We start from the raw sequence: 11,226 nt of genomic DNA on the forward strand, positions 1-11,226 counted from the left end.
GAAGGGTCACTGGTTTCCTATCCCTAATATAAAGCATTCTGTCTCATGACACAGGGGGAGACTTGACAACCTATTGTGCTATCAAACTTGGTAGAATGTATTTAAAGTCAGTAATTTATAGCTTGGTTTGCACATGGCATGGCACACGCAGAACAGTTCTATACATGTCTGCTCAGAGTTCTGCCCCACTGATTGCAATGGGAATTATTCCCAGGTAGGGATAGGATTAGTCTTAGGCATCAGGCACATTTTTCTTTGTTTATCCTGGCATTTTAACCTATGCAAACCGACTATTTTGAAAGATCTTCTCCAATGCATTTATTATTATTATTGTGTGTTACTGTACTAACGTGCGTGTGAACCCGTGTGTGAATAAGCAAAAGCAATGGGCCAAATCTTCCACTTCTGCCACAAAAAGAAACTTCTTAGCCCCATATGATATGCCCTAGGTTAGAGGTGTGGAACCTCCAGACCTCACAGGCCTAATCAGGCCCCCAAGACCTGCCCATTTGGCCCATGAGGACATGTATGGCCTGCCCTACACCTGACATCATAGCTGGCATTATGCCTTCACTTGTGGCCCTGTGGCATCCCAAAGGGCGAGAAGGCCTGCTTCTTATTTAGTTCAATGCCTCTCTCTTCTCAAGGGTTTCCAAGGGCTAGGCGAGGTCAGCAACTAAAGATACAAGATGCACATGCCCTGCAAAAATGTAACCATCTGCAAAACCATAGCTGCTTAATGTCAACCTAAGCAGGAGTTTTAGTGTTTTAGAAAAAGCCTTATCGACTATGATTCCTATATAGGGGAAAAGGCAGCTCCTTCCTCTAGAAGGCAGAGATACTAGATTTAAATCTAGTAAGCCATACCTTTAAGTGTGGCTTCTTACATGCTCATGACTTGACAGCTACAACATCAAGTGACAGGTTGCTTGTATGAGACAGCCATCCCAGCACAAACATCACAGAGTAGAGATTGCACGTTGTTGAATCTCAAACACTGTATGGAGGCGATTGATGCACTGAAGTGAGAGTCCCTGGATGATAAGAAGCCACATGATGATGAGCTATCATATGATGCCTCTGCAGGTATGAATCAGCTCTTCTCCGATTCAGTTTTAAAATGAATGACACTACATGCTACCATGGCTGATTAAGACAGTGATTTCAAGACAGACGGTGGCACTCAAATCATTTAGTAGACTACAAATGGACTACAGCAAGAAGCAGATTTAAGATTGCATAAATGGAAAGAAAAAAAACTTCTACAAACCCATTTATGTTTTGGCTTATGTGAATTAGTGTGTATCACCCATGCCTGCTCATGAAGCAGTCAAGTGTAAAAGTAAATCCACATTCCTCAATTTATTAAGGCCCCCGAATACTTAGATGTTACTCATTATCTCTTTCACCACAATCATCTGTAATCTAGACTTTTGTAAAACAGCCAGAATGCAGTTTCTGTAAGAGAGCCTTCTGCAGCCTGGTGCCTTCCAGACTCCAGCTCCCATCACCCTCCATGGTTTTGGTGTCAATTGTGGTCCAAAATATCTAGAGAGTCAGAGGCTGGGGAATGCTGCCTTCACCAAGTACAAACCTGACCTTCTAATTAAAATTTCAGACTTGAAACCTTAGATATCACAATTCACCTGACAGCATAAGAGCATTAAATGCATGGAAGGAAGAAAACAGCTAGAGCAAACTATCCCACTCAACAGCAGTGTATTCTTATGCAACAGAGAGATCAACTTAATCATAGATGACAACTTCTGAAAACCTTTGCTTTGAATTCATCCCTGGCATTTTTCTAGGCCAGCTTGAAAACAAAAGCTTTGTCTTCTTAAAATGCAATAGCCTCAGGCATCTTTGCAAAAATAAAAAAGTGACATATCTCAGGTCTGGGGGAAAAAGTCTGTTCCTGTTGCCTTTCAGCATCCCTCTAAAAGCTTCTCTCTACAATTTAGCTAGATTCAGATTATCCAGATCAGCATGAATTCTACAGATTAACCTACTCCTATAAATATAGGTATGAAAAGTGTAGGTTTAGGATTACATTTTAACTACCTCATTACAGCTTTATGGGTTGGAAGAAAATCGCTCGTTATTAACCCAAGACACTTTTGCCTAGCGAATTTTTATGAATTTAGAAAGCATTTGCTGTGGCAATATATGTGAATGTTACATCTATTCAGCTCATTATTTCAGACTTTGCTCTCCCCTCCCCTCCTGGGCTTGCTTATATTGCACTCTTTCCATAACTGTATTCTCCCCAGCCTATTCACACACTATTTTCTAATGCATGTCCAACAAAACTGCATCCTGTGAAGATGCAACCTGTATTTAAGCCTGAAATAAAACATCTCTTGAGTTTCTTTCCAAGTTTGAGTTTCTTTCCAAGTTCCAAGCTCCTGCACATGTCAGCTTATTTTTTGAGCTTGAAAATGGAGACCTTTGACTTTAGTGACCAACAGTGTTTGCTGAAAAAACCCTATAGAACTTGCTTTTACCATTTAACTAAGGATGGAACCAATGAAATAAGTTCTACCAAGGAATAGCAAACAAGAAAAGGCATAGAATTACAAACTTCGCTCCTCCCTGTCTCCCCATATATGCAAAATTAATGATTATATGTTGACACGTCTCTTAATCATGATTGATGCTAATCAAGATGGTTCCATACCATCTTGATCAGGATTTTAAAATCACCATTAGCTATGGCTAAGGGACAAGTTGTTTAGGTTTAATCTCAGATAAGCCACTCTCTCCATCCCACCCTCTCATGTTGTAGCTGAATGAAATTCTGCCTATCAGGGAAGCTACTGTGATTTTACACCCAGAAGCCATTTCCTCTTACAGTCTCAATTTAGTTGCTGGTCTGGAATTTCCAAACACAAATAATCATCATGGGATACGTATCAAAATGTTCTGGTTCCATTACTGAATCGCTTGCAAACTTGCCAGTTAAAAGCACCCTTGCTGGCAATGCTTGTGTCTCCTTTCTCTGAACAGCTAAAACTGTCCAGTTTTCCTTTCAAATAAATGATCTCCATCAACAACACTGATCTTCCTTTCATGTTCTGCAAAGCAGAAGGCCTGTAGCGAAGGTTTTGGCTGATGAATACACCCACCCACAATCCACTATGGGAGTATGTCCTCATCCTCTGTTGTGTCTAGGGGTGTCCACACATTACATTCAACAAGTGGGACCTCTGTACTTGTGCGCTTAACAGTTGAGCTGTATAAATGTATACACAGAAATGCCTGTGTATGTGTAGAGACAGTTCGTATCCGTGCTCAGTGTAACTAAGCTCTCATTCTCTAGTTCCTCTCCCTAACCCTCACCTTCCAACCCAAGTGTTTCCCTCTCCATCTTACCATCCTTTTCCCCTTTCATCCCTGCACATCCCCCTCTCTGACGCATTTGCTATTGGTGGCAAGTCTTCCCGACCATGAGAACAATGCATCATAAAACACTCCTCCCCAACCCCTGCCTTGTTATCTGCCTTTTCTAAGGCAACAGTCCTCATAAGGCTCCCCCTTCCTTGTTTTGCCGTTCCCTTGAAATCCATCTACAACTTTTATCTTGACAGTCAGAGCCCACATATATCCTCCAATGGGGTTCAGTTGGGCAGCAGAGGAATATTAGTCTAAGGTATGTGCCTCAATGCCTTACATTCTAACTAAGCCCGATTTTTCTCTTCAACAAAAACATCTATAAATATGAATAATACCACTGACAAGCCACTATTGAGAGCAGGTAGCTTTTAAGAGACTCTAAAGAGCTCTACTCTTGCTCCATTACTGTGATGTTGTCTAGATTTTTCTCACACAGCCTGAACTCCATTGCCAGGGAAGTTATTTTCTTCACAGTTCTTTTTAAAATAAAAATGAAGCAGCAGCAAGAAAACCCTGCCATGTAAGATTTTAGTTCTGTGTATCCTGCTTCTCTACAGCCACAATGGGCATGTTCCAGCCAGTTATGAAGATTGAAATCCTACTGATTGCTGTATGTATTTACCTCTCCCCACACTGGAATGAACAAATCTCACAACTGCTAAACTTTTGATTGGATTGAGCCCGATGGGTGTTGCATTTCATTGTCTTATTACAAAAGTCCTGTACATGATGCTCTTTTAAAGGGGGAGGGAACCCCAACCCCTGTTCTTAGAAACTGTCCCCACAAAAAAGCAGGCACAACTCATCTTAGAAAGGTAAATGCAACAGAACAGTGAAATCAATACTTTAAAAACAGAAAGCCACCATTCCGAAACATCCTCTACGCAGCCCAACCTGCAAACCAGTTAAGCTGAAGTTTAGGGATTTAGCTCCAATGAATTGGTTTTTAGCACGTAAGCCTGGCCCCTGGAGCTGTTATTCCTCACTGATTGCAATGCCACACTTGATGAATCTGACATATTTAGAAATGGATGCATAAGCTCACCACCTGCCTTTCACAGCTTATTTGGTTCAAGAGATCATGCCAACAATGCCCTGAATTTGCTTCTCATCTCCAGCCCCCAACCCCTGCAATGTTTCCCCCTTCCTGGATGTTCTCAGCATATTCATGGGACTTCAAATGGCACATACATTAAAAGGAAAGTCGCTTTAGGAAACAGCATGTTTGATAACTATACATTTTCAAATGCACATCCAAGGATGCTTCATCACAACCTATTCAGGAAAAGTACTTGCAGAAACAGGAGCCTTTGCCAAGATGGGACAGCATTTAAGGTCAATTAAAAGGTGATCATGTTGCTAGAAGGAGCAGAGGTGTTGATTAATGTACTGAGAAGTATTTGTATGATCACTTGTAGTGCATTCCAAGTATTGTGCTTTTAAATTCTACGTGTTTCTTTTGTGTGTGTTTCTAAGTCACCTTGAGGCATTTTGTGTAAAGTTTTTAGTAAGTAAATAAATAACTAAGGTTTGGGAGCTCAATAGCAACCTTGAATTGTTCACATCTCTAAGGGGCAGCAGTGCTGCACTAGCTCAGCTGGTTGAGAGACGTATTAAACAGAGCTCATGTAATCTTTACATGTCTAAACAGTACTCCATTCTGAAGTGAAGATGAAGTGTGCTACTGCTGGGGTGTTGGGTTTGACTGCGAAATCTAGATCCAAAAATCCTGCAAAGTTCAGTGCAAGGCTCCGGGCAAATTCACTACTTCACAAGGCTGTTGCAAGACTAAAATAATTCTTTTGAGCTCCTTTATGGAAGGGTGTAATAAATGTTCTAGATATGTCAGATTACTCACAACAGCAAACCTTCCAGTGGAGCCAAAGTTTCTAAGCACTGAATGGAGGCATTTTGCTTTGGGGGAAAAACAAGCGTGGAGTCGTTTTGTATTTTTTAAGAGCTCAGATCTGACTGCTCGCCATCCTATATAATGCATGTCCCCAAACTGCTGAAATCAGTAAGAAGCGTGTTTCTAGGAAGCAATATGACATTCCCACATTGATAGGCCAGTGCAGTAACTACGACGATGTTTGATTTAGATGTGAGAGGGCAAGGTTCAAATCCCAGCTCAGTTCATTGCACAGCCTTGGGCAAGTCACTAACTCTCAGCTGCACCATCTCGAAACCCAGTGAAGGTTTCTAAAGAAGACTGAGGATAAAGGGAACTGCAGTGCACTTGTGTACTGAAATGCACTTTTAAAATAGTACTAAGCATGCACAAATGTTTCCTGCTGAAAGAAACCTAAGCAACATAGCAGGATGTGTGGAGGGGCAACAGCTCAGTGAAAGAACACGTGTGTGGCATGCAGAAAGCCACATGTACTGCCAGTTTAAAAGACCAGGTCACAAGTGATGGAGGAGGGCAGCCTCAGAATAGATCATACTGGGCCAGATGGACAAGTAATCTGACCTAGTATAAGGTGGCTTCTGATGTTCTTATGATAAAACATGTGTTAAACTTATCTTGCTACGTTAGCTCTTGACTGTTATCCCTTATATATACATATCTGACAGTGACCCAGAGATCAGATCATTCAGAGACTATTCCGGCCACACTGGCACAAGACCAAGCTTAGGAAATTATCCATCCACCTAGCTCAGTATTGTTTACACTGGCTGGCAGCAGATCCACAGACTACAAGCAGAGGTCTCTCCCATTCCTGCCTGGAGATGCCAGCAACTAAACCTGGGACCTTCTGCATGCAGGACATGCTCTAGCACAAATCTGGAAATCTCCCCCGATGAAGAAAACTTAATCGAATGCATTTAAAAAATTGAGTAAGGAGATCCCCCCAGCTGCCCCCTGCACAACAGTGATCTACAAATAACATTTGCAATGCAACCATCAACAAACCTGTCAGATATCATGGACAGAACACTGGTCATATAATTTATGTCATAAAGAAGCCAACACACGGACATCAAATACACGTCACTGGGGAGGGGTTGACAACATATATTTGGACTGTTTTTATTTATTATTACCATTATTATGAATTTTGGTGCTTCTCCAATAGAGAAAGGGATTTGATCTATACTTTGGGTTCTCAGAGATTCAGAAAACTTTTTTCCTTTCTGAGCACCTGGCTATCTGTTGGCACAGTAGCACCTCTGGTCTCTTTGCCCCTTCCAGACGCTCCGTGGGACTTAAAACAGGTGGAGGGTATTGACGTAGTACAAAACGTATTTGAAATCCAAGTGGGAAGGAACCATTTTTAAAAGAAAAAGGAAAAAAGATTTCATTTCTGACAGGCATGTCCAATTCCTTTATAAAACAAAACCAAACCAAAAAAAAGTCCAAGAAAGTGGTATATCATTCGGCAGACACAAGAACTATACCCTTTTTTGTAATAATGAAGAAAGGGGGAGAAAACACTTAAAAGTTCAAAGACCAAAGAAAGAAAACCACGCACATTAGGCAAACATTTGAAGAAGGGAGAAAAAAGGAAAATGGGTGGTGTTTTTTTTTTTAATTTGAGCAGAGGAGTGCATAAGACAAGGTTGCAAAAACCAGAACTAATTGTTGTAAAGGAAAAAACAGAAGGGGGGGTTAAGCAAAAGGAAAAAAATAGTTTAGGGGTGGGGGGTATAGGAAAGAGAGCCAAAAAAGGGTAAAAACAGCTGCTAGACCTCACACTGCAAGGAAAACAAACGAATAACAACAACCAAGAACAAAACAGGTAGTGTCTCTTTTTAAAAAAAGAAAAAAAGAAAACCACAACCAAAAAGTAATTCATTATTCATCTTATGTTGTCAATTTGAAAAGAACAAAAGGGGGGAAAGCAGTTGGAGGAGGAAGAGAAGAAGAAGCGGGGGAAATACTCACCAAGCAAGAAAATACTCAGAAGTAAAAATGTCAAAGAAGGAGTGAGTGAGAGACAGGGAAGGAGGAAAGAGTGAGAGAGCCACCAGCACAGACAGAGTAATAGCCCAGAAGCAGCAGCCCGAGCTACCGCCGGGTTCCCAAGCCAGCGCCTAACGCCAACTCTACCGAGCTGCGAGCAAACTGGCAGAGCTTAGAGTCCGAGCGCTAAGAGTCCTTCCACCAGAACGCACCATTGCGACGACCGGAGGGGGGGAAGGAAGCGATCACAACTCGACGGTCTCCCGGCTTATGCGCCCGAGAGCGCGCCAAGCAGCCACCCCTTAAAGGCTCTCGAAGAGAGGGAAGGGGGATTTTGCTGGAAAAGCCGAGTGCCGCCGAGCAGAGCTGGGGGGAAAGGCCGAGGCTCCGGTTTCCCCCCACTCACTCCGGTGTTTTTGGAAAAGTCCGCTCCTGGATGTAGCGGACTGGGAGGAGGGAAGCGAGAGGTGGAGAATCGCTTCTAATCGGCGCTTGACTGTTCTCAAGGATGTGATCCCCTTAACGAAGCGGTGCAGGCATAGTTCCGACGATCCTGGCTGGGTCCTCCTTTGCTGGGGGTGGGTGGATCTTCGCCAGACGTGGGGCTTGGTGGTGGTGTCAGGCGGGGCCGGGTGCCTGACAAGCAGGATGGATGAGATTGATTCTGTGCAGTAGACAGCTGAGCGCAGCAAATAAAGGGAGCTGATGCAGAGACGGGCAACCTGTGGCCCTCCAGATGTTGTGGGACCACAACTCCAGTCGCCGCTGGAGTTGGGAGTGCAACACATCTGGCTGGCTACTTGTTCCCTATCAGAATCATAGAGTTGGAAGGGACCGCGAGGATCCTGCCTATCCTGGTGTATTAAGATTCTGTCTGTGCAAAAGGAAGCTCTACTGCATTCAGTGGGGCTTGCTCCAGGTAAGTAGTTATAGAATTATGGCCTGAATGAGACTGCAAAAGATGCTTTGATGCTGTAACTTTCAAGTGCTTCTTCTATAGCAGCGGTGAGGAGCCTGTGGCGCGCCAGATGGTGGTTGGACTACAACGCCCATTTTCTCTAACCATTGACCATGCTGGCTGGGAAAGATAGGAGTTGGACTCCAACAGTATCTGGAAGGCCGCAGGTTCCCCACCTGCAAAGTGGTGTGGTGAAGCCTGCAGTGTCTCTGATACACCCATAAATATTCTAAGCAAAGTTCAGGTTTGCTAACACCTTGATGAGGAAGTTAACTGGCGAGAGAGGGAGGCAGGAGAGTTCTCAGAGCATCACAAATTGGCAGTTATGGGCTAACCATGGTGGTAATAATCCCATGACAGAAGTTAAAGTCTCATCCAAAGAAAGGCTCGTAAAGTCAGTTTAGTATAAACCAACAGGGAGTCGTGGCTTCGACAAGCCCAAGCCCATATGAAATCAAGGTTTTTTAAGCATGTCTAATGCTTAATCTATTTACTTATTTAAATCTAATTAGTTAAAATTAGGGAGGGGTGGCTTACAACAAAAATATGTAGACAAAACATATACAACATATAAAAGTAACCCTATCCTTTAAAACACGCAACACAACAAACCACTGAATGGAAATTACTAACAGCAGCAGCAATCAGGTTTCTCTCTTCCTCCAAAGGCCTGCCAGAAAGGGTGGCTGCCAAAAACTAAAGGGAGATGGGGCCAGACACACCTCTTTCAGGAGGTGGGGTTTGACAAGAGAGGAGCTGCCATTGAAAAATCTGTTTCCTGGTCCCCAACACCATGCCACCAGGAGGGTCTCATTTGTTGATTTGCTATACAGATGTGGATAGGATCATGCACAACTGCTCTCTGGCTAGTAATGAAGCATTTTGCTAGTAATGAAGCATCTCACTCTCTCATAGCACTAGAACTTGTGGACATCTGAAGAAGCTGAACGTTGGAAGATTCAAGACAAATAAAAGAAGGTACTTCTTCACGCAGCACATCGTTAAACTATGGAATTTGCTCCTAGAGGAGGTAGTGATGGCCACCAACTTGAATGGCTTTAAAAGGGGACTGGACAAATTCATGGAGGCTATTAATAACTACTAATTATGATAGCTATGTTCCACCTCCACTGTTGGAGGCAGTATGTTTCTGAATGCTAGTTGTTGGGAAGTGTAGGAGGGTAGAGAGTGCTGTCGCAATCAGACCCTGCTTATGGGCTTCCCATGAGCATCTAATTGGCCACTGTGAGAACAGGATGCTGGACTAGATGGTCCATTGGCCTGATCTACAAGGGCTTAGTCTTATCTTCTTTCTGTGACTCGTGATGTTGAGCTGGTGCATCAGAACACTAAGACTGTCACACAAAGGCAGAAGCTCAAAGTAGCGTAGTTGTGTCTGTTAACTTACAACTTCACATTATTAGTGAAGTTGGCTAGGGGCAGAAAAGGAGGGGGTGAGCTTGGAGAGGGAACTGGGCAACAATCTTCACATTCCTATCAACACAGACCACTTTGAACCTGTGCAACACAGAGCAGCTGTAAAACATGAACATGAAGTGCCCAAGTCCTTATTATTTCAGTTGGACGGTCCTTTCCCCCACAGAGCTATCAACCACTAACCATCAGCAGCAGTCTCCAAATAAATAGGCTCCATCTGCCTGGAAACAAGCTATAGTTATCACAAAGTTCTTCCTCTGCAAGTGTGGCGCTTAGCTGGCCAGAACTTCTGCTTCCTCCAACAGGCTTCTGTTCTCCATGTAGACATTCCTTTGGTGGAGCCAGTATCCATTCCATGGGAGTTGGCAGTAAGGAACAGCAAGGACCCAGGGACGCCTGAGATATCTTCTGGCTTCCTGCTTCTACAGGGATTGGGAATATGTGGCCAGCTAGGTATTGTTGGTCTCCAACTCCCATCAGCTTCTGCCAGCATAGCCAATGTTTAGGGAGTTGGAGCCCAACAACAACTAGAGTTAGATAGATCCTCTGTCCTTGCACTAGGAGTGATCTCATGCTTGTGCCCTGATAGTGGGCTTTTTGTAAGCTTCTGACTGGCCACTGTGAGAACAAAATGCTGAACTAGATGGGCTTTTCGACAGATCCTGCAGTGTGTTTTCTTACAGCAGGGGATTCTGGCATAGGATATAAATGTACATTGGGTTACATACGCTTCAGGTTACATACGCTTCAGGTTACAGACTCTGCTAACCAGAAATAGTACCTTGGGTTAAGAACTTTGCTTCAGGATGAGAACAGAAATCGTGCTCCAGCGGTGCAGCAGCAGCAGGAGGCCCCATTAGTAAAGTGGTGCTTCAGGTTAAGAACAGTTTCAGGTTAAGAACGAACCTCCGGAACGAATTAAGTACTTAACCTGAGGTACCACTGTAGTTTATTAAACTGGCTGAGAAAGAATGAGCGTTTTGGGGAGAGGTTCATTAAGTTGTAGTTGCAAGCCCTGAACAGGGCAGGGTGAATGAATCACTTCTCTTTTTCTCTTAGAGCCATTTCCCCTTATTGCTTTTGGGGGTCAGGTAAAGCCAGAGAAGCCTTGAAACCCTCACAGCATGGGAGGATTCCTTGATTCTTCCTCAACACTAGTTTCATACCTATGATCATGTGCAGCATCTTCTACCCAAGCTTCCCGCTCCCCTCCTGGGTCAGAACTCTTTGTTTCCAGGCAGAGTCAAGAGTCGTCTGAGGCATGTGATTCAGATCCACTGCTGAAGCTGAGCAGTTCTGGCCCTTTGAGTTGCCTGGGTAATAGGTGACCTCCTGGGAGCCAGATGTAAGCTGCTCTGAACTCCTCAGAAGAAGAATAAGGGATACGTTTAATAAGGACAGGGCTTGAGTCAGTCTGGTATCTTAAGACTTCTGAATAAGAGGTATAAGAGGGTGATTGCACTGAAGGGTGCTGTATATGATTCTACACTCAGCCTGATTCCAGGGCAACATAAAAAAGTCAGCCTTCTATGAC

The 11,226-nt window shown here is 43.6% G+C and overlaps 1 protein-coding gene across 4 annotated transcripts in view; it reads right to left on the reverse strand.

The window, feature by feature from the left end:
• RALY (RALY heterogeneous nuclear ribonucleoprotein) overlaps positions 1 to 7,872 on the reverse strand; it is a 212,211-nt gene extending 204,339 nt beyond the window's left edge. The window contains exon 1 of one of the 4 annotated variants that reach the window (XM_083508266.1): positions 7,510 to 7,872. The gene's annotated coding sequence lies outside the window, so the exon portion shown is untranslated. Of the gene's footprint in view, positions 1 to 6,438; positions 7,203 to 7,279 lie in introns of those variants that run through there. The other 3 variants (XM_083508265.1, XM_083508269.1, XM_083508268.1) reach the window with 3 other exon arrangements.
• Between the last annotated feature and the right edge of the window lie 3,354 nt (positions 7,873 to 11,226).

The sequence above is a fragment of the Podarcis liolepis genome, assembly GCF_965112155.1.
Source record: "Podarcis liolepis genome assembly, chromosome: 6".
Taxonomy (NCBI): Eukaryota; Metazoa; Chordata; class Lepidosauria; order Squamata; family Lacertidae; genus Podarcis; species Podarcis liolepis.